At 48.9% G+C, this 20104-nt stretch overlaps 2 protein-coding genes across 9 annotated transcripts in view; one reads left to right on the forward strand and one right to left on the reverse strand.

The window, feature by feature from the left end:
• The window catches only part of RNF152 (ring finger protein 152), a 42532-nt gene extending 35132 nt beyond the window's left edge, over positions 1 to 7400 (reverse strand). For 4 of the 8 annotated variants that reach the window (XR_013946303.1, XR_013946304.1, XR_013946305.1 and 1 more), the window contains exon 1: positions 492 to 5490. The gene's annotated coding sequence lies outside the window, so the exon portion shown is untranslated. Of the gene's footprint in view, positions 1 to 491; positions 5491 to 6605; positions 7165 to 7233 lie in introns of those variants that run through there. The other 4 variants (XR_013946306.1, XM_080579283.1, XM_080579284.1 and 1 more) reach the window with 4 other exon arrangements.
• LOC308190706 (uncharacterized protein) overlaps positions 1 to 20104 on the forward strand; it is a gene marked incomplete at its 5' end in the record, with an annotated part of 341409 nt that overhangs the window by 232932 nt on the left and 88373 nt on the right. The gene's annotated exons all lie outside the window — the stretch shown is intronic.

Consider the following 20104-nt stretch of genomic DNA (forward strand, 5'->3'; position numbering starts at 1 on the left):
AAACACATGAAGTTCAGCTCTGAAACGCTAGTTCTTGGATTTGTTCACGCACAGCGGTAATGCAGGGAGAATTAGCTGAAGCAAGTTTTCAGTACCTGGCTTACCAATTAATCGGTAAAGACGTACAATCTGTTGAGTCATCCCAAACTTTGTAAGACTCTCTGTTCTGTCATTATTTTACCATTCTAAGTTGCCATTGTTCATATTTATCATGGCCATGATTACTATCACAAATTCCCAAGAACGCAAGTCTTGTTTTAAAACCATTCTCATCCCATTTGTTTCTTTGCAGGTCAGGCTGGCCTGTTCCAAGACCAGACTCTGCTGGCAACTGTTATTTTCTTTGCTGGTATCATCCACTTTTCTTCATCTATTTTAATGAACAAAACAAATCTCAAAGTGTGTAAAGAAAGCCAATTGTTACGTTCATTTGAGCATAATCAGAATTTCTGCATCCTCCTCTGTTACCGCAGTGTGAGGCTTATACCAACCTTCCTTGTCCTCTGATCAAAGCTCTCAGAAGACACTGACTGCAAATTGGCCAGAAGAATGAAGCACAGGCTGAAAAGCATCTAATTGCTTGCTGGGACCACACACGTCTTCTCCGGGAAGTGCCTGAGTTTGCACCAACTTGCACTTCAGCTGGAATCCCAGCCTCTGGAACCTACTCCCAGAAAATCAACAACAACAAAAAAAAGTCATTGGCCAGTCGGTCTTCCTCATTTTGCTGTGAACTGATGTAATGTAAGTCTCATATTCAGCCCCATAAAACAGCATATTCACCTAGGCTTGACTGTAGAATAAGCTAGGAGGCATCCGGTGAGACCCCATACAAAGAAACACAGAAACAGAGCAGAAGGCAGCATTTCTTTAGAAATAAAGCCACTTTACAGAGCTGGCCTAAAGCAGCCATTTACCCACTGCCTGAGCTCAGAGGATGACCACAGCAATAGCTCTAGGCGAGAAGTAAGGAAGATGAAACCCCCCAGATGAGCGAGGAAGCAGCAGAGCTCTGCCCACCCCACCCTCAGATGGGATCTGGGGCTGTCCTGGCTCTGGGCAGGGAGCCCCCTCAGCACGGTGCGTGTCCCATTCAGGGGACTACCAGCACCCAGAGCCAGGCAGCGCAGGCTGTTAGCTCAGGGGTTAGAAATTAATGCTGCAGCCCAAAGGTCTGAGCCCTCTGGACGACCCGGGTCACTGCAGTTTCACATAACAGGACTGTTTTTTCATCTCTCCCCCCTTTTTCCAGTTAGAAAAGTGCATTAAAACTCCGACATGTTTTAGCTTTTAACACAAAGACTGCAAACTTGAGCACCCCGAAGCTAAGAGGAACCATAACGAGGACTGCCTCTATGACCTCCCCCCAGCTCCCATACGCCTCTGCACCGATTTTGCTGTCTCTAATTCCAGGCTCACAAACCATTTGTGTCCTGGAAACCAGCTGCTGCCGTAAAAAGGGATAGGGCTGTGTGATAAAGGGGCTGGCACTCTCAGCCCCTGCCTTGGTCAGTGGGGGTCAGAAAGATCAGTCAGTGAGTGAGGCAAGGCAGGAAGAAACGGAGACAACCACCTTGTTTGAGGAAGTCGGGCATACCACCTGTGGGCAGCACTCACCTCTCTCTCAGCTCCAGTCTTTGCAAGACGCTCAGCAAGCCACCAAAAGCAGTTTTTCTCCAGGTGACCCCTGGCGGGGCAGACCCCACCCTCTGCGAACCCAGGGCACCCAGGGCTGACCTGCACAAGTGCTGCGACTTACAGCTCAGGCCAACCGCCCTCGTGCCCCCAGCTGGCGAAGTGCTACATCATGCTAGGTGTTCTGGGGCGAGTGAAAAACAAAATCACCCCTGAGCATCTCTGCGAGGCAGCCAAAAATCGAAGGAGTTTCATTCATTTGAGCTTTATTTGCTCTTTGCCTCCCTTCCTGAAGACGCGCACGGTGCCAGCATCTGAGATGTCGCAAGAGCTTCCCCGCCTGCGAAGCCCCCGGGAAGGAATTAACAGCACAGCTCGGTTCGAGCCTTGGGTGGGGTGTAGAATAGGTGTGGAGACACATGCAGAAAGTAAACGGGGGAGAGAAAATGAGTTATGCAGTAATTACTGAAAGAGGGGAAAAAACGTGAAAGGGAAAAAATGACGCAACTGTAGAATTAGAGATTGTATCATAATGCAGATGCGAAGGGGAGCTGTGCAACGTTAGTTCTGGCATTTCCTTGCCTTTGTCCGCTGGATTTTGTAACCTCATTGTTCTCCTAATGTCATTATTTTGTAAGTAATTTAAATGCAACATAATTATGAGCTCATGTGTTTATATCTTTTCATCATTAATAACATGTGGAACAACTAGCAGACTACTCCCAGCGTGATGGATGCCTCCAGCAGATGGCTAGGAATGATTCGTTTTCTTCCACCTCTGTCAGAGGTAAAGAGCAGGGAGGAGAGAGGGAGATTTCTTACTTGAACTTCAATTTCATGCACAAACATTTGGAGATTTTGGGGTTGCTTCAGATGAGGAAACCAAGACTGCTATCAATCAATCGTGTGGAAATGAATCGTAACAGATCAGATTTGAAAAGCAGGGGACACGGCAGCTGATGCATATTGCCCAAGGTCAGAACGAAAGCTCCCAAGGCCTGGATCCCAAATAACCCGGCTGACAGCTCCAAGCTGCTGAATCCCTCCTACCTCCCACATTAAAACTTGTTTAAGGGTAATTATCGCTGTTAACTGCAGGTCAGGGAAGGAGCCGATCACCTCCAGGCTGTGTTTGCTGGTGAATGCAGCCAACACGCAACTTCTAAGAGTGTGTCACAGAAAATACAACTGCAAGCAAACATTATGGTCCTACGTGCTCATCCTAGAGGATAATTGTTGTATTGTTTTTTTTTAAGTGAATTACCCTGTGCACCTCAGACTTCAGGCAACTTGCCAGCACGTTTCTCAGAGTCGGACGCGTCTGGCTCACCCTGCTTCATGAGGGAAAGCAGCTGCAATAGCAACAACCTGACTTGTTTTATTTGCAGATGATATTAGCTGGCAAGAGGCAGTGTGTCTGATGGCACACTCCCTGTGTAGGCTTTGCGCTTTCAAAAAATAAAACTCTATTTGTCTTTGTATGCTCCTGTTTGTAAACACCCTCCTCCCTTTCTTTCAAGTAGTATTTCTGCTTCGTCTAACAGGCGCTGGCAGCTCCTGTCACAACCTTTGCATGCTGCTGCTCCCAACAAAGCGAGCTGCGCTTGCATCCTTCCCCGCCCTCGGACGCGGAGCTGCCGGGTCCCACAGGCTCAGCCAGCCAGAGCCCGCAGCGCTCTGACCGCCCCAGCTCTCTCCAGCTCACACGCTCTGCCCAGGCTCCACCGTGGAAACATCTGTTGTGGCGGAAGCATCGCACTCCCTTGCTTTTGGCAGGGAAGCCACTCTGCTTGAAAACATAACGGAGAAAGCTCTGCCCCTGTCACAGGTGCCTGCTGTGCCTCCTCACCTGCTGGTGCGCAGTGGAGAAGCGCACAAGAGGGACCGGCAGCCCCAGTTGCACAGGTCGTAACAGGGAATCAGCGACACAGTTTCTCCCTTCGCCTCACCTTGACAGAGGCCGCTCAGACGAGCTGTCTGAGAAGGGCGTTTGAGATTCAGCTCAGCCCTCTTAGGTGAGGCTTACAGCATCAGAGCCCGACGCTGGAGGTCTCTGCAGAGCAGTCACTATGCTCGACACCCTGGGACATCAGGGACGTACGGCCTGAGGACCAGCAGCCACAGCGGGCAGAGAGCACCTGCGATAGCCTCTGCCTCAACAGATGCCCTTCTGCTCCTTCAGTCGGGGTCTGGACGGGACGTACCCAGCACACCCATACCGAAAACTGCCTGGGGTCAGGGTCAGGCTGCTCCTTCCAGCAGTGCTTTTCCCAGATCCCCAGCACAGACCGCCCAGGACACCCATGTGTCAGCACAGCCACATCCACGCAGGACAACTCCGGTACACGTCCTCCACTCTCACATCCTCCGCCACGGCTCCCACCAACGTCGCTTCATGCCAACCCCGACCCTAGGGGCCACACGCTTCGTGGCATGGCCAGGTGCTGCGTGTCCGACCACTGCGTGGCAGAACGGGGAAAGGCTGAAACCCACCTCCTTCCTGTCAAAGGCAGCACTGCTTCAAATATTTCCCATCTCCCCAGCCACTAACCTCAGCAACAGCAAGCGGGAAATTAATGATCTTCAAGCCTGCCAGCCTCTGGTGTGATCTGGCTGAAGCTGGCCAAATGGGAAGGGCAGGAGACAGACAGCACTCGTCTCCTGGGGAAACTAAGTCACAAAGAAAAGAAAATATGGGGGAGTGGGAGATGAAAACTGTGATCCACTCGATGAGCAGCATTTCCACGTTTGGTTCTGTCCCAGGAAACGAAGCCCTGCGCCATCAAGCGTGCGAGCGGCACAGCACGCGCTGCAGCTAGACCCTGTAACTTCCCAGCTTTCCTGCCTCTGGGGCAGGAAGGGGCAAATTACGAGTTCATTTCCATTCGCAGGTTCCCCTGCAGGGGTAATTCCCGCAGCCAGAAGGAAGGGGTGGCCAGGTCGTTTGCACCTGAAGGGGGCGAAATGCCTTGTCAGGGCTGGAGGGCTAGGACCCGAGTTCGCAGAGCCCAGCACAGCAGCAGCAAACCTATTTGTGGAGAAAACAGCACCAGCACAGCAAGCAGGCAGCTCTGGACAGACCCCAAAACAGCTGTGGAATTTCTCCAGAAGCTCTGCGTACTGTAAAGGGGAGGAAAGTCCGGCCCCCAGCCCACCCACCGGATAGAGGCAAAGCCTACGAACAGGAGAGAATTTAAGGCATGCCAGGATCACAGGCTTTGGAAATCCATTTCCCACATGCTCCTCACACACACAAAAAAGAGCACTCGTGCCCCAAATCCACAACCTTTTGCTCAAAATGCACACCATTTCCTCAGCTGAACAACCACGCTCACGCCAGCAGAACTTCTTGCCTGAGTAACTGCTACTTGATGCTTAGGAGGGCTGCAGGACTGACTGACAAATAAATACAGATGGCAGTGTAAGACCACCCTTTGAAAAGGCTGGTGCCCTACGCCAGGCCCCAAAGTCAATGGACTTTGGACATTGTATGGACAAAATACAAATCACTGGGTCTTTGGTAGAGTCACACCAACCGATCATCAATGTCACATGCATCCCTGCAGACCTGTATCCCCCAGGCACCATCAACTGATTGAGGTCATGGTCTGAAAAATATTTTACTGCCTTAGAAAACTTAATTCTGCTTGAAATGATGGTTTGAGCATTTAAAAGTAGAAGCTTCACTAGTTTTCAGAAGGACCTCAAATCTCCAGCACAAACTAATCCTCCATAAAACTCCAGCAGAGGAGCACCTACTTTGTAGGTATTGGTCCCAAGCAAGGTCAGCTCCTCCATACCAAACCCAAATACAATATGGCATTTGTTCTGAGCACCATGCAAGTAAAAAGGATGTGCAGTAGGCAGCCCTGGGCTTAAAACCCTTGCACGCAAGCTTGCTTATGCACATCCCTCAATTTCACCAGGACAACACGTATGACTAGAGGTAAAACCATGCTGAAGCCTCCGTCAGGCTGTGGCTGCTGGAGATCCTGCTCCGCTTCATCAAAGGGTCAAAGCGAGAGCCCTGAACTGGAGCCAGAATCAGGTACAGAAGCAGGCGAGAAACATACCCTGGGATTTTGGCACAGCTGGAGGCCCGAGTGAGTCAGTTGGGGAACGGAGACAAGTGCCCAGAAGCAGCTACCTGCCAGCTCCCTGCGCGCTCTGCTAAGCCAGAGCGCATCTTTGGACGAGCGGCTCATTCCGAGTTAGTGCATTTACACGTGTAATTTAAAGGCATTATACTAAGGCCAAAATAATATCTATTGTCCTGCTGGCGTTGCTGATCTGGATGTAATCTCATCACCACCACCGGTTCCAAGGAGACTTCACAATGTGCACAAAACTTCCATCAGGTGTTCCCCTCACAACTTCCCCCCGTCTCCCCCAGACAAGCAGCGGAAAACAAACATTTTTCTTCATTTGTCTTTGCATACCTGGCAGGCTGTCCAAAACCTCCGACAGACGTTACAGGTTTGAACCAGAGATTTCGGCTTTTTAGCTCTACTGCCAACAAAAGCATGTGCACGGAGGGAATTTTCCACACAACCCCGTGCTGATGGTACACCGGTGACACAGAGAGTGACGGTCCCAAATTGTCCCGACCCCATAAGCCTCGGCCACGGTTAGTTTTACATTTCACCTTTCGTGCAATTAACAAGCAGCTCAGATGCAATCGCACACCGTTACATAGCAGAGAACAGCATTTTCAGCACAAGACTTTTTCTAAATTACTGTTATCATCATGCCACGAGTTCTGCCTTAGTTCAGACTCGGTGGGCATTTCAGAAAGGCCCGTGACCTCAGCCCGGATGCAGAAAGGCTGGAAGCAAGACCTTCACAGGCACGAGAAGTTAGAAGGTTGCAGATATTTTCCGACAGCCTCACTCAGCCCCAAAATCTAAGCAGACCCGCATCGAAATAAAACACCTCCGAACGGGAGCACAGCAAAAAATCGCAGACCAAACCTGCGAGAAGGAGGAAAGGAGTTTGCAGCGAGGAAACACGAACAGGGGAACTGCCGTGTCTCTAGCCGAGCCAGCGGGACCTTATCACAAGCCCGTGCGCTTTGTTCTCTCTGTTGGCTTTTCTAACGCCCCTACTACAAACACCCGCCCTCGCCGCCTCCCCGGCCGAGCAGGCACACGGCGGGCGGGCAGCCCCGCACCTCGGGGGAGCCGGCTCCCCCGCGGCCGGCATGTCGGAACAACGCGCCGGGCTGAGGGATACCGGCAGCCCCCGCGAGCCGCACATCTCCCCGGCTCGACCCCGGCCAGGAGGCAGCGGCGGCGGCGGCGGCATCTCCCTCCCGGCTGCTACAAACTCCGAGCCCCGCCGCGCTGCCGGGCTGCCGCCGACCGGGCTCCGCGCCTCGCCCCTACCGAAACATCCAAGCGTGATTTTCGTATTTATTTTTTTTTTTCCTAAAAACCCGGCAAGGCGGCTCAGCCCCGCTATCCTCCGGCGTGAGGAAAACGGAGAAAAAAAAAAAAAAAGGCGATAAAATCCCGGAGCAGCCCGCAAGCCACCCGCGGGCGAGGCGCAAGGCTGAGCCCCCCCCCCCCCGTACCTCAGCCCCACCGCGGTGCATTTTACCTGCCGCCGAGCCGCTGCGGGTGTCTCCGGCGGGAGGCGGCCGCCAGCCCCGTCCTGCCGGCGGCGGGGCCGGTTACGAAACGCCCCGGCCGGCCCCGCGGAGCGGCGGCAGCGGGAGGAGCGGCGGGGGCGACGCGCCCACCCCGCCCTGCCCGGCCCGGCCCGGCCCGGCCCAGCCCCGGCCGCCGCCGGCTCTCCCCGCGCCCGGCTCGCTCCCACCCCACCGACCTTGCCCGCGGCCCGCCCCGACAGCGCCGCCCCCCGGCCCCGCTCCCGAGCTGGCGGCGGGGCCCCCCCGCGGCTGGGCCGCCCCCGACACGGCTCCTGAGGGGCTTGGGGATGGGACGCGTGGAATCACAGAATCAGTGGGGTTGGGAAAGACCTCCAGGATCCTCTGGTCCGACCATCCCCCTACCACCAGTGTCACCCACTAAACCATGTCCCTAAGCACCAAGACCCACCTTTCCTTGAACACCCCCAGGGACGGTGACTCCACCACCTCCCTGGGTGACCCGTCCCAATGCCTGACTGCTCCTTCTGAGAAGAAATGTCTCCTCATTTCCAACCTGAACCTCCCCTGGCACAACTTGAGGCCATTCCCTCTAGTTACCAGTGAGAAGAGGCCGACCCCCATCTCCCCACACTTTCCTTTCAGGTAGTTGTAGAGAGCAATAAGGTCTGCCCTGAGGCCATAGGTGCATCCAGCAAGCTGCCTCACCGCAGGGAACCGGGCTTCCATTTTGTGCTGGGCATCACGGCCTGTGAGCACAGAGCACAGGACCATGGACTCATTCTCCTGCTGCCTGTGGACAAAACAAACTTATTTCCAACAGCAGCAGGAAAAAAAAAAAAAAAAGTGTGCATGTACCTCCTAGCATCCCACTAGGCCAGCGTTGGCAGATGGAAAGAGCTACAAACTGTGAGGGCAGACCACCAGCTCCTGCAAAAGCCAGCCTTGTTCTGGGCAAGCAGCTGCCCATTGTGTGAGAGCAGAGCTGCAGGTCAGCGTGGTGCCACGGTTCTGCGCTGAATATGTTTGTTGTGAAGGAGAGAAACCTCCATAATCAGCAAAATAAACAATACTCACCAAAGTCCGTGAGGTTTCCTCCCCTTCTCTCTCCCTGCTCTCCTCTGCAAGGGTCTAATGGCTGAGCTGGGTCTTAAGCCAGGCTACCACAGGGGAGAGATGATAGTGCACTCACTAGTACAGCTCCAGGTCCTGCCATAAATATTGAAAACTCAATTACCACTCTCAGGATGAATGTTCAAAGCAGATTTGCAGATCCCACTGTGTTTCTTGGATCAAAGCTTTCTCATCAAATAATTGAGAGAAGGCTGGGGAAGTCAAGGAGGCCAAATTCCCCCCAATCACGTCTGCCCCCAAAGTATATCAGTCATTAGCATCTCTGACTTCTCACGACGTATTCACACCACAAACATTTCAGCACGTGCAGCTGGCTTTCATTTCTCCACAGGAGGCTGGGAGGACTGCACAAATTTCCCTGCTGTTCCCCCTCTGCGCCCAGCGGCTCAGGACGCACCCTGCGAAATGGCGGCCATGGGGGCACAGGCTTCACTTTGGGCCTGGGCGCTTGGCTGCAGACGTGTTTCCAACTCAGGGGACTGCTGGGGGGGCGTGTTTTCACAGATCAGGAGATCCTTAGGGTAAATTTGCATCACGTATTTGTATAACATCATGGTTTTTGAACAGACACTTCACGTTTTGGAGGTGCAGCTCCATGCATGCCTCGGTGTGCCAAGTCCCTGCCCTTGCCGAGGCCAGTTCCCCCTTTCCTCCTTAGAAAGCAAGTGGCAGCTAATGCCTCTAAAGCAGTAGCATGGTACCAGATCTCCATGGTCACAGGAAAGGAAAATTCATCACAAAATGAAAACAAACATCTGACTAATCGCCGGCCAGCACCGCTGCAAATGATGTCCACCAAAGAGGCCAGGGACTGTACAGACGTAGAGAAAGATAACCCCCTAGCCCAGGCGGAACCCGCGAGGCAGTGCTGAAGAGCACGGTGACTTTGTTAATTACATTACCGCTGCGGCTACTGTGGTTTTATTGTTGCAGCAGAGTTCGGGCAGTCCCGCTGAGAGCGGGACACCCCCTACATCCCCGTCCGGGTTGAATGCACAGCAGAGAACTGAGTATTCGTGCACCGGCACGCAAACACGTGCTCCTGGTCCTGGAGGGTCCGGTGTGCATGCTGAGATTTTATCATCTGACTCCCTCTGCTGAACGTGATTAAAGTTTACGTATGCGCACAGCTCCTCGCAGAAGTGCTGCCAAATAGATACAACAGACAAAGAAAAGGAGAAAGGAAGTATAATTACTCCCAGGAGGATTCTCGTGTTGCTGCTGTCATCCCCCAGGCTGCACCTGTTATGAGAATAAGAGTCTTTAAATCTCTAGGGAAGAAATCTTGAAAAGTTCTCAGCAATAGCACAGCTTCAGATTGCTCCACACAGTTTATTATTATAAACCTCTGTTCACAAGGACTCGGATTCGTAAAAGGCAGCGAGTTCCTTGGCACTGCCCTTTTCAGTATGTACCTCATAAAAACTGCATAAAGGGGATCATCCAGTGCTGTGGGCACACGAGGACTGGAAGCAGTCCTGTGCTGTTTTCTGCTGCGAGATGGTACACTTACCCATTTGGCACTGAGGGACTTTTTTTTTTTTTTCCATCTACATGTTTCTATCAGTTTTTATAAACAGATTATGTAGAACCGTCAATTCTGGCAAATTGCTCTAGATGTGTCCTCTCAAGTGCAGCTCAGATTGGTGAGGTGGGGTCCAGAGGAAATATTATTCACAGGAACAAATCCCTAGAAGTGCTGGGAACCCATAACAGAGGCAGCTAACTCCTGGCTTCTATGTTATGATCACCAGAGGGACCTCTAATAGGCCATATATTTGTAGGAGCTCGATGTCAAACTTTCAGCTCCAGGCAGGAGCAAGTCACCAAATAATCATAAAACTGAACCGGAGCTTGCAAGCATTTTAAAAATAATCAATACATGTGGGATTCATTCCTTTTAGTTCCTGAGCCCACAGCGCAGACTTAAGTCATGTTCCCAAGGTTTATTCTGTTACTTAGAGGCCTAGGAACTTTTTTTTTAAGCCTAGTTTCCTAGAGAAACAGAGTTTATATCATCACAGTCTGTGTATCTTCCTGTCTTCCTGTTTTCCTTCAGTAGCTTTTGAACTCGTTGGCCAAACTGTCAGAGGAGGAGAAACCAGGGACAGTAATGCCCCATCCTTTTTTTTTCTTTTTCTTTTTTTTAATCACCAACAGGACATAGGAAAGAAACTTCTTTGAACACCCCCTGAGCAAGAGGCAGAGAGAATTTGGCTGCTCTCCGGTCTGTCTGGCAGCCAGCAAGCACACGTGCATGAATAGCAGTATGTAACCAACCTTCATAGCATCCACTGCTCAGCTAATTTTGTCAGACTTCTATGGTCTCACACCTCTGGGACCAATGGGGGGAAAAAAAAAATCGCACTTGCCATAAAATCACTGCTGAATCAGGGTCTGTTAAACCTCACACCTTGCATGAAAGATTCACTAAAGGGCATTGCCTAAAACTGCAAGGCAAAAGTACAGCCCACGAAGACCAAGAAAATGCATCTATCAGTAAAAACAGTTCTGGCCCAACTGGTCACAGGTAATTATCACTCCTCACGTTGATACCCTGTGATAAAAACATGATGAATATTTTGACTCATCAAAATCTGACAGGCTCGTACACATTCCCTTGTTCTCTTCCATAAAATATTGTTTTATTGCATGTTTTAAAATATTCAGCAGAGAGAGTATTTTTACAGACTGCTAACCTGAAAACGGGCATGTGAAAAGGCTGCATATTCACAGTAACACTGTTTAAGAAATTGCTTGGAGCTCCCCCACCCCCTCAAAAATACATTTTCTCTAGATAAGAGTAGAGTCTTCCCTCTGCTAACACTAAAGGCTTCCAGCTGGAGAAGATGGTTAATCTGCTTATCAGAGAAGGGCAACAAAACAAAGAAACTCTGTATTCATCTGTATCATAGGATCATAAAATAACTTGGATTTTATGATGTATCCCATTCAGTCCAGTTTTTGTCCTCGGTTTACGTTCAGAAATTTGACCAATAGTCTACTCCTCTGCTGGTTTGTAAACACTTATCTATTATCTATAGCCTTAAAAAGGAAGGTGCGTCGACATCTTTAGGTACAAAACTTAGGGAAGTTGCTCCTTCAGTATCTATCAGCTGCCTTTATAATCAAAGGAGATATGTCGCAGGAGGTGATTCAGAGCAGGAGGCCAGCCTGGATTCTCTGAGTCACCTTCTGCCTGGACTAATCTCCCTCCGAAGACAAGATAGGGGAAAAAGCTTCCTGAATTGAAGTGCCCAAAGACTGGCAGTGTAAATAGCCCCCTGAGGCTCCCAATCCATGAGGGTGTGCTGATACATCCCTGGTCTCCCTGAAAGACATGGCCCTGCCTAAGCCATCTTGCAGGAGCCACAGATGCTGGGTCCCACCACCATCGCTGCCTCCCTGCAGGATTCTGGGCAGCCTGCAGGGATGTGCCTGCAATGGGGCCACCAGTTCACATTGGCAGAGCTTGACTGAGGTCAGAAGGGACCTCTGGAAATCCTCCTGTCCAACCTCCTGCTCAAAGCAGGGTCAGCTACAGCAGGGTGCTCAGGGATGTCTCCTGCTGGATTTTGAATATTTACTGCCAGAGCACAGCGCTGGATAAGCACACCAGTGGTGCTACCACAGCGGTTACTCTCTACAGTCCTGGATATTGTCTTTGCTGCGGCAGCTGTCGAGAAATGAAAGAGAAAAAAACAGTGTAGGAGCTCTGGCAATTATCTGCTGAGCTGCGCTTTTATCTCTCCTTGCCCCATCACTAGGCGATGTTTAGACAAATACACTGATATGAATCAAATCTTGATCCTTCGTTTCTTACCATACATCAATACAGAATCATGACTGTATCCTCTCAATAATTAATAGTGCACTGTATATTAAAAAAAAAAGAGCAAACATCTGTGTGAAAAATATTCTCACATCAGTGAATTTCAATTACCAAAACTTGATGGTTTTTTAAAAAAGCCTCTTCTGTTATCCAAAGCAGTGTTGAATTTGTTGCTGGGCATTATCTATACTGAAAGCCCATTAGTCAGACAGCCCCTCATTCATCCATGTTAATTCACTGTCCTCCTCTGAGGTAGCTGAGTAAGTTTAATAGCTATACATATATGAATGCAACACAAATAAATGACATGGAGATATTTCATCGTAATTTACTAAGTGCAAAAACTATTTCATTCACTGTTCGTGACTTCCATACTGGAGCATTGTGACAGTCCTTTGGCACCAGCTCGCAAGAGAATTGCTTTAGTTCGTCCTATTGCTTACTAAAAGCTCCATTAAAAGGAATGTTAAGGTAGCAAACACAAGCATTCAAAATTTGGAAATGCCCAAAGTAAGCCTGATCCCCCCTGACATAATCATACTCTTCAACCACATGAATGCGTGCTGCTTTTCACATGATGCTGAGCTCCCCTTCTGCTCTGCGGGACCTCGGTAGCACGACCCTGCCACCATGCTCCCCATTGCTGACCTGCCCATATGCCACCACGCCAGCTCTCCTTGTGCCCTCACCCCCGGTGGGCCTCTTTCCTCTCTTTGGCACAATCCCCCCAGTTTTCCTTGGCAAGCTCACTTTGTGCTTTCCTTGGCACACTTCACCTCATCTGTTTCCAGCACCAGTTTCCCACCCCAGCTCCCAGACCAGGTTTCTTACTTTCTTCTCCACCCCAAGTCCCCAGCCCCGATCTTTCTCTCTATGCTGTTTTAGTCCACCTATTTATGCCACCTGCAGACATCAAGGCCAGAACACTTCCTCCTCACGGTTTTGTGTCAAGGAGTTAAATGTGGCAGAGCTCATGTCTCTGTGCCTGTGCCAGCAGGCATGAAGAAGAGCATTGGCAGAAACCTCCTGCTGAGACCCTGCAGCCACAGACCAGAGCACTCTCTGTGCAGAAGAAACATCAAGCGGCTGCCAAACTTGCAAGCCTCTACCAGGTGTGTGCAAACTGCAATTTTCCAAGGGCTTATAACTTGGCTGAATCTGGATATTTTTCACAGGAGGTACAAAAGACACATGCTTGAAACTAGATTTTACACACATCTTACATCTGGCTTTCCAAAGTTCACTACATCTTCCATGAGAAACTGTTCTGGGAAAAACATTCCTAGAAGGAACAGCTAGAAACATCCCTCCAGAGTCAGACTGAGGTAGTCACCTGGCATGGAAAATGTTAGCCTAAAAGGTTACAGTTTAAACAAGTTGAAGAATATGGGGGAAAAAAATGGTGCAACTCAACTCAGACTATAATTAAAGCAAACCGAGTAGGAGAAAGGTTATTTTTTCTCTAACCTAATGCAAGTCCCATATATATTACCCCTAGGGTAGTATGAGTCCACAGTTCACATCACAGGCCTTGAGAAGATGAAATTGCTCTGTGTAAATACTCCAGTTCATTATCACCAAACCACCCAGCCAATTTAGGGTGTTTTATGCCTCATGATTGGTGTTATTAAGTCATGGTTGCTACAGGCTGAACACCGGGCTCATGTCCCACAACGAAAGTCCAGCAACCATCAAGGGAGTGAGAACGGCCCTGCCATCTTGTTTAGAAGAGAAATTCAAGCGAGATGTGGAAGCCTGTGTGTTTACGCAGACTTATTTTAACTACACCTTTGCCTGATTGTGCCACCTCTCACGTGCAGGAGCAGCTAGCTGGAAGCACGCTCAGCTGAGTAGCATTGCTCACGAGGTTAAGAGTTAACAGGATTAGGACCAAGGGCTGGAATGCCAGCGCTGAAGCTGAAGCATGCATGGGAAAACAAGCACGCTGGGGTGTTTATGTGCGCAGCGCTATCATGGCAGCAGCGAAGGCACTTCATCCCGACACTTCCTGAAGATGACATCATTTATAATTAACACAGCAGCTGTGGATTCACCGCCATCTAAAATGAATTAGATAACAAAGCTCCTTAGGAAATCCCACGGATTTCCTGAGATAGACAGTGGCTAGTTAAGTATGTGAATATGAAGTAAAAGTATATAAATATTTATTTGGTTTTTGTTTTTTAAATCGAGGCTACTGTAGAGAACCCCATATACGCATCAGCAGAGGGGATGGCACTGCTTGTAGCAGGAAGCGCATTAAAAACCCTTCTGTCCCTCTGAGAGATTTCTCATCAGGCTCTCCTGGCCCAGGCAATCCTTGCACAGCAGTCTCTCATTCAGGGCCTCACCCTGCAGTCCCCGCACCCCTGAAAGAAGCTCGGGGGATTTCAACGTCGTCTAATTTGCAGATAACAGGGCTATTCATGCAAAAAATGTCTTCAGGACCAGACCTGCCAAGGCATGGCTATTCAGCCCTGTGTCAGCGTGTACAGAGCCTGGTTGCCCACAGTTGCTGCTGCAGGTCCTCATGGGCTTTCCGCCTCCTGACCTGCTGAAAACTCGATGCTGAGAACATTTTGGAAAAGCATCTAGAAAGCGATTGTGGCTGTAGCAGTGCGAGCACCCTTGCTGGTAGGGGTCCTGCCTCTGGGGCACCCACAGTCAGGGCAGAGCCTATACGTGATCTACAGCAGTGGTGGTGCAAGTGTTCTCTAAGTTACTGCCTTTTCCTCGACTCGCTTAGTTAACGTGTGTTTTCCCAAACAACCTGTGTATGGTCCAAGAGGGAATAAGCTTCTTACTAAGCTGATAGATCCATCTCATTAATAGTTGCTTTCCTAGGGCTCCTATACTCCTGTCAAGTTTGCACATGCTTTGTAGCCCAGTGCCACTTATATCACATTTAAGTTTGCTGCCGGAAAACATGTACAGAATTCCTAGTTCAGACCTCTGGGCTGTGAGACTTGCCCGATCCATGTGTCTAATGTCAATCCTGTGAGATGTCAGCTCTTAAACATGCCTCTGATTTAAAGAGAGTTGTTTAAAACCCCTTCTTTGCTTCTTTCTCCTTAGAGATCTGGCTGAAGAACAGGAAGACATGGCTGAAGGGCAAGAAAAGAGCCCAAGCGTCATTTCTGAAGTCAGATGGGACTTACACCCTGAAATCACTAGGAAGCTTTTGAAAAAAATTATTGTGTCACTGTCCGGACTGATAAAAATTACCTCTGAGAAAAGCTTTTCTTTTAAATATCTATCTAGGCTTGGAAAAGGCTTCCCCATGCTCAGGAGAGGAAAGAAAAGGTTAAAAGGCCTGATCTCGGCTTTCTAAACGTCCCAACTTTCCCACTGATTAAATTGCTCAGCAAATCAAGTTCTCTGACAAGTCCAAAGGGTACAGCTGGGTGTGAGCCTCACGGGACGAGCATTTTAAGGCCATTGAAACTAGCAGAAGAATTTCCATCGACTGCAACAGGATTTGGACTACCCCATCAATAAGTTGCTAAATGTCTGTGAGGAGCATGCACACACCCTGCACACCAGTGACAAGGAAGGATGCAGAAAAGGGAACAGATGACATCTCCTTTTCAAGGAAGGTTAGCCCGATTCTCAGATATTTTATCCCAACACATGTATTTCAGCATTAGTAATGGACCAAATTGCAGGTTGGGAGCCTACATGTGGGTTGTAACAGAGCTGCCAAGTTTCCACCAGGGAGGCTGTGGGGAAGCTGCCCAAGACAGAGGGGGGCTTTGGAGAGCCTTGTGTAAAGCTGAAGCGCTCAAGAATGCTTTGCCCATTCATCATCCTCAAAGAGAAGTGCTTGGCTGCGCTCCACTGAGGGAGGGGAGGGCATGGCAATTGGACCCGCAGCAGCTGCCAGTGAAAAATAATCCAGGAGTAACATGAATAAATAAGAAACATTTTGCTAGTCTTAATATTACATGGCTTTCTTCATGCTCTCTAACACTTGAATTCCCTTCCAAACATTCAGTTTTTCCACTAGCCTCTGTCTGTGGCTTTCACCACTTCTTATGTTTTCTTTTTCCTCTCCTCTTTTTTTTTTCCTTTGAAAAGCAGCACCCCCCATCCTCTTATTCTCTCTTTCCTGCAGTGTCTTCATGTATTCTCCCCATATTCCGTATCACCTTGTCCACTTTCAGTTTTTCTTCACAGGTTGTTCTCTCCGTCTCTCTCCCTTTAAGCCCTACACTGCTACTTGCACCTTATTTGCATGTCTTTCTCCTCCATTGCTTAATTTTCTACTCATTTCTCTGTCTCTCTTTCAGATTTGTTTTAAAACTGGCCCAACATTTCTCCACAATCCACTTTGAAGACCTCCAAGCCCTTTTATTTCATTCTCTTCCAAGCAAATGTTTCCTTTCATCATTTTCCTGGATTTTAACAAAGAGAAGCCTTTGACTCCAAACCCTTGGCTTATGCTTAAACTACAGAGGCGCCACTACCCGTTTCGGGAAGTTCTTCCCCAGGCACTTCAGGAACCCAGCTAAGGAGGCAGAGATCCTCATAGTGACAGGTCCTCTATGGGAGAAGTGACAGCAACATATGTCCACGCTTAGATCACATCTGCCCAAAGCTTATAGGGAATAAGGCTATTACTGAGTAAGTTACTGCTATAGTAGTCAACACATGCTCAGAAATTCATTGCTGAAGGGCTCCGGACTATGATTTGGCTGAAAGCTGCAGGCTCTGGCCCTTTTGAATTACATGGCACAGGTGCCTAAAAACAACAAAAACAAAAACACAAATGTGGTAAATGAACATGAAGAAAACATTTATAGACAGAGCTTTCCAAAGCTTAAGTGTGTCTGAGCTCAACTGCATCTTAAAGTTGCATGAGTTTTGCTTTCTCTTCATGTGTTTTGACACTGATTTTTGTGTTCTTCCTAGTGACAAAAGACAGATTTTCTGCTCTGTTTTAGACTACAGCACAAGTGAAAATATCCATTGGTCAGCAAGCTCTGAACTCATCAGCATGCTTTAAGCACATGGCCAAACATAATCATGGGAGACAGACCAACTCCAGTGAAACCTTCCCCTGCTTGGGATTTCACTTTTCCTACCCATTGCAGCTGTATTAAGCAAACTGTGCTGCTCCCCATGCGAGATTCATTGCCCTAGGTAGTTTTGATTTGTTTAACTTAGGCTTTATCAAAGTCAGATCAAGCAGCATCATTCTCAGTCCTATGAATGGTTTTGTGTTCTTTGTTGTTTTTTTTTTTTTCCTCTTTTCAGCTCATGCCCTGTAATTCCTTCCCTGCTGCCATGAAGGATATTGCTTGGCCTGAACTCTTGTAACCAGCTTCTACATCCTTGTTGTGTTATAAATACAGCACCCTGCTCCAGCCAGATCCAGCCCTAGTTGGCTTGCTCTGCCTCTTATTTTATGAGGAAAACTTCTCTGACATGTGACAGTGACTCCAGGAGACTGCCAGGCAGCTGGGGGGAAACGCTCAGATGAACGAGGAGGACCAAACTGTAAATCTGAGGTGAGGAAAGAGCTCGCCTCTGGTCCCTTTCTCCTGCTGCTCTCAGTGTAGCCTCACATTGTATTATTTTCGAGCCGTGAAAACAGCTGCAGTTGCAAGTTGCTGCTTGCCAGAGCCTAATATTTCTCCTACCTGTCCAGACATCCCATATAACAAGAAAGTGCTGATGGCAGTATGACAAACCTCTCTCTCTGGAGCTGATGCTGTGTAGTCATGTCTGCAGCTGAAGCGCCATCGCAGCCTCACCAGCGGGTTGGTTCTTGTTGGCACTGCGATTTAAGGCATAGGGGATGCCACAATGGTGTTGCCACAGCATGAAAGATGAGAGTAAGAAAAACAGTATTTAAAGAGTGGGGTTATTCTGGCTATCCAAGAGGCACGGTCTTTATCTGCTGAGTGCACGTAATGCATGTCTCATCTCATTCAGCCACTTACAGCCTGTTAGGTAAGAGAACTGTACTACCACATCCAGCTCTCCATGCACACTCTGGCATTTTCTACAGGGTTCTTGCACACTGATTGATAAGCCCCCTTCTGGGGTATTTAGGGTGCGGTTTTGGAGTCTGCCTTTTTTTTTTTTTAAAGTCATATCAAAAGGAGAATCTCAGTTTATGGCCCTGGAGATAAGAGCCTTGCCTGCTGTTTAACCCCAGAGGTTTCTGCATGCTTATCAAGGTGGATAAAGAGTGACAGTCACTCCCGAGTGATGCACCCACACCCGCATGCTGATTGCTCAGGATGTGGAAGTGTAGGAATCTCTGCTTATCTGCAGATGGCTTAACTACTCTTATCCCGAACGTGCCTCTTTCGGGAAACATCCAGCAGCCAAGTCAGACTGGCGAGAGATTTAATTCCTTCTAAACCCTTACCTTTAATGTTGCAATGCTGTAGCAACTGCAGAGGATTTTATTCTAAAACACCTTTGATCTCATCTGCTTGTATCACCACTGTCTTCCCCAGGTAACCAAGGTGTGAATGTCTCAGCAGTCTACCAGGTTTCCCTGTGGTCACAAGGAGGACAAAAGACAGTCGCTCACCTTTTTCAAAGCCTCTCCCCTCGGGGTGCCCATCTGATAGCCTGGGATGCATCTTCAGGAGCTGATAGCTGCCTTCAGCAGGTGATAGCAATCACAGTCTTTGTCTCCCCATCCTGTCCCACCTCTGTGAGTCAGTCCTTTGTCTCCTTATTTGGGTGCCCTTTGACTGTAAGCCTGCCCCTTGTCTTTCTGCTGTCAACTCTTAGTGGCTCAAGTCTTCTTTTGGTTGTTCTGGCTTGTCCTTTGCCCAGAGTCCCCGAGGAGTTGCATGCAGATGTGCTGTGGCGGTGACGACCCACTAAACGGAGAGCTTTCTTTGGCAGAAGAGGGGAGAAACACAGCAGAGACGTCCTCCCCACTGCTCTGCTTTGCTCCTCTTCCCACCTTCCCTCCCCTGAGGATCCTTCACATCCCCAGGCGTGTGGGTGATTTTCTCCACAGCTGAGGCCAAGGTCACCTCGCTTGGAGAATGACCACTGTGACAGAAACGTCAGTAGTTAACGCTCCCATTTCCACCACAATCCAAGAACATCTACAAGCACTGAGAGGAGGAAATACCAGCGTTGTATTCTGCACATAAACAAAGGGCACATTAAGCAATTGCCTCCTATAAAGCACGTTCAAATGACTGGAGTTTTGAGAGAACACTTTAGTACCAGCACTGGCTTGCTCTAGTAGAACTGCAGGCCAATGCATATTCGTCACTATAATTTTATACAGCTGCATTATTTTCACAGTTTATGGTGACACTATCTCATTTATGAAGTACACACAGCAGTTACACATATGGCTGTATTATTTCCAGCACTTCAAGCGCAATTAGTAATTTCATCGAGCTAACGCTGTCAAAGCTACAGCAGCAGCACACGCTGTATTGCAGCTGTCCAAAATTTAGAGAGTGCTATACACGTTTATGCAATATGTACATAGCTGTTGGGGTGCCTGAACTTGGGCCACTGTCTCCAAAAGGTTACCAGAAACATCAGGTGAAATTCCATACCTCCAGCTCCTTTCAGTAACCATGGCTCCAGCTCCTCGTTTATACCTGGGATACATCTGGCCCTAAGTTTTTGTGGCTCCGAATTGCAACACAATCACTGATCAAGGAAACGCTGCTTCACCCCCGCCAGGAGACATCATGAGACAGAACACCAACCTGAGCAACCAGGCCTCCTGTTCATAGACCAGGGGATGAAAATGGCCCTTTGAGACATCTCTGCCCATAATGCTATTTTGAGTCATTTGCTAGTACCGTAAATGACTCTCAAAATTAAGGATCAGTTTCTTAGGGAAAGAGGAGCACTGTTAAGTGGGCAGACTGGGCAGAAAAAGAAAAATGATACAAATT

This window comes from Anser brachyrhynchus (assembly GCF_964034855.1).
Source record: "Anser brachyrhynchus genome assembly, chromosome: 2".
Taxonomy (NCBI): Eukaryota; Metazoa; Chordata; class Aves; order Anseriformes; family Anatidae; genus Anser; species Anser brachyrhynchus.